Raw genomic sequence first — 3524 nt, 5'->3', positions numbered from 1 at the left:
TTCTAAAAAAATTATTACATACGAACTAGCAACTGTCGCACAACGGAATCGCTACAAAATGTAGCTCGTGTAAAAAAGCTCTTAGAGCTCGCAACGTATAATTTCCATTCCTGCCTGTTTTATTATAATAATTTTCTTAACATAGGCCTTTTGAGATTTTGTGACTTTCATTCACGGTAAATGAAAAATATAATTAGTTTTCAAGATTTATTAGTAAGTCATTTTCTACATAGTACCTACGTTAAATGTTCGTTCGGACGTTCTAAAAAAATTATTTAATTGAAGTAGCTTTTAAAAGTTGTAAATTTGTTCTTGTTTTTAGTTGTAAAACCTTAAAACATTATTTTTAAATACTTATCAATTCAAGTGACCAATTAAGTTTTTATTTTCTGTTTCAACACAACAACAAAGGTAAAGTAGAAGAGGTTCATTATCATAAGGTCGTCAGTCCTAACACTGGTTGGACACGTACCTCCACTCTTTCCTTTCCTGAGCTAATCTTCGCACAAACAGAACAACTCACATCCTTAACTATTTGTGATCAGTAATCTAATCTAGATCTACCTCTACCCCTCCTAACTCCTGTTTCTGCCTCTAATACGTCTCTGACCAGACCTTCATGCCTTGAGAAGGTGTCCTACCAACTTATCTCGCCTATTTTTTATTGACTTCCATTGAGTCCTCTGTTCTATTCTTCTATTCTTTCTAATACCTCTTCATTCCTAACCTTCTCTATCCACGATATCCTCATCATTCGCTTGTAACACCACATTTCGAACGCTTTTAATCTTTTCTTTTCCGCCGCGCCCACCATCCATGTTTCGCATCCGTACAGCGCCGCGGTCTAAACATACACCTTTTTCGAATTTCTAAATCAATCGTTCGCGAGCATAGAAGTGACTTGTTTTTATTGAAGGCGACTTGACCCTGCGCTCTTTTCTTACTTTTTCTTCCCTTGCATACCAGTATTTTTGTTTTGAGGAATTTACGGGACAGTAAATATGTTAACAGTGGAGGTGTTCTATATAGTAAAAAGTCAACATTTTGCTTTATTTGCAAGAATTTTCAAACTTTAGGGTTGAAATTTTTAGGGTTTTCTGAGTAAGAGCTGTGCTACGAAAGCTATTCAAATTCTGATAAGTGTCCAGTTACTTCACAATTCTTACACCCTATAGATATAACGGGATGGACCCTCATCCCGCAGGGCGAGTTCTACACACAGTTGTTCGTTTTTGTTATACAACGAAATTAACAAAAGATCTTTAATTTTAATTGATATTTCTTGTATGTATGTCCATACTAGACGAGAAAAATGAATAGTTAACAAAAGATGACTGATAAACAAAAACAGATGAGACATCTAATCGCGTTTTTAACGATTAAATAATGATTACGCCAGTTACTTCCTTTGTCATCAATTAGAAGATTATTTATTAGGGAAAGTAGATGCAGATGGCCTTGACGTATTTTAAGTCTATTTGATAACTGAATCATAACTTTACAATACATACCTACATATAAATAAGGTCAAGTAATTAATCTTGACAGTAGCATGTTTTAAGATTAAGAAAAGTTGAAAAGTTACATTATTTAATTCGAATTTTCGTTACATTTTAATTCATTAATGCGTATTTTATAATAGACAGTTTTTTTTTAAATATTTTCTGTGGTAACTGAATATCTAATGGCTTAAATTTTCTTTTCTTTTCTGCTTTCCTTGATATATACAGGGTGGCTCGAAATGTGCTCAATGTACTCTTTATGCCCAAACTACAAGTTTATTCTAAAAATTTTTTAAACCTATTTTAATACAAGATCGTCTATATTTATTTACTATACAGAGTGTTCAGAAATATGAAAAAGTAATTTTCAGTAAAATTGTAGTTAAAATTCCCGAAAGGAGGTATAGAAAAATGTTGTTGTAAAAAATGGAGCCGTGCAAAAAATCATTCGTTTTTTCCAGTCAAATGACCCCTATAATATGCTTATTGTAGCCAAAGTAAGCTTGATCCATTGTACAGAGTGTTGAAGAGTAAAAAAAAGGAAGGTTTTGTTTAAAAGTCAATACAGTCAAATTTGGGTCCAATCGAAAAAATTAAAGGAAACAGTATGCCAATATATTCAGTTTAGGCTGAATTTGACCTCTATATCTCAACGTCGAATTTTATTCTTAAATGTATCTAATAGAGACATTTGAATATTGTCGCGAGTTTTTGCGTGAGCCCATATTTTGGTATTCTGAACTTTTTTTTGTAACATTTTTCGATAAGGCCTATATTTAGGTGTGCTGCCATTTAAACGACTTTCTTTTTTCTATTTTTGAACACTCTGTATAGTAAATTAAATTTAGATGCTATAGACGATCTTGAATTAAAATAGGGAATAAGTGTAGTTCGAAATTTTTTAGGTTAAACTGGCAGTTTTGGCACAATGAGTAGATATATTGGGTAGTTTTTGGGCCACCCTGTATGTAATGCTATCAGTGAGATACTTAGTATTACCTATATTGAATATTTAAATGAGCCCACCCACCCATAAAATGAAAGTAAATATCTTGCTTAAGTAATAATCATTTGGTGGTTCTTTCTTAATATCATTTGAAGTTGTTTATATTTACATTTACGAAATTCATAAATGAATGTGGATTACAAAATAATTGGTAAATCGTTTTACAGTTTTTTTTTTCCAGCAGGTGCTGTTATATTACTTGGTACTTTAGTAGCATTTTTAGTTTTATGAAGAAAGGTTTTTAATTAATTTCTTTTACTTCCATGATTAAACTTTTTACTGTCAATAAATAAAGTTTTTTAAGTGAAAAATACTCCAACACATCATCCTTTGGTTTTTTCAAAGAAACTGCCGAGTCAAAAAATAATATACAATATCATATTTACCTTAAAGCTATGATAATTAAATATAGCAATAATTATTATCATCATCATCATCATCATCATAAGGTCGTCAGTCCTAAGACTGGTTGGACACGCACCTCCACTCTTTCCTATCCTGAGCTAATCTTCGGATTTCCCTAAAACTAGAACAACCCTCATCCTTAACCATTTGCGAACAGTAATCTAACCTAGGTCTACCTCTACCCCTCCTAACTCCTGTTTCTGCCTCTAATATGTCTCTGACTAGACCTTCATGCCTGAGAAGGCATCCTACCAACCTATCTCGCCTATCCTTAATTGAATTCCATAAAGTCCTCTGTTCTCCTATTGTTTCTAATATGTCTTAAAGCAATAATTAGTAAATTTAAAATGTAATCTTAACAACTTATTTCTCAAAATTTCAGTCTTAATAATTTAACTTTTTTTAAAACTAATTTTAAAATAAATTCAAAAATTAAACAGTGCAAAACCTATAGTAATCATTAATTTATTAATTAATTTTACTGTTGATTTTTAAAATTATGGCTTTTAAAGAACTCAATATTAATAAAAATAAGTTGTTATAATTACGTTTATTTAATTACATTACTGTTTTAAGAAAAAGGAGATTTTATACTTTATTTTCTGACTGGA

The sequence above is a fragment of the Agrilus planipennis genome, unplaced genomic scaffold, assembly GCF_000699045.2.
Source record: "Agrilus planipennis isolate EAB-ADULT unplaced genomic scaffold, Apla_2.0 scaffold294, whole genome shotgun sequence".
NCBI classification, from domain to species: domain Eukaryota; kingdom Metazoa; phylum Arthropoda; class Insecta; order Coleoptera; family Buprestidae; genus Agrilus; species Agrilus planipennis.
Note: the sequence above shows the minus strand (reverse complement) of the source record.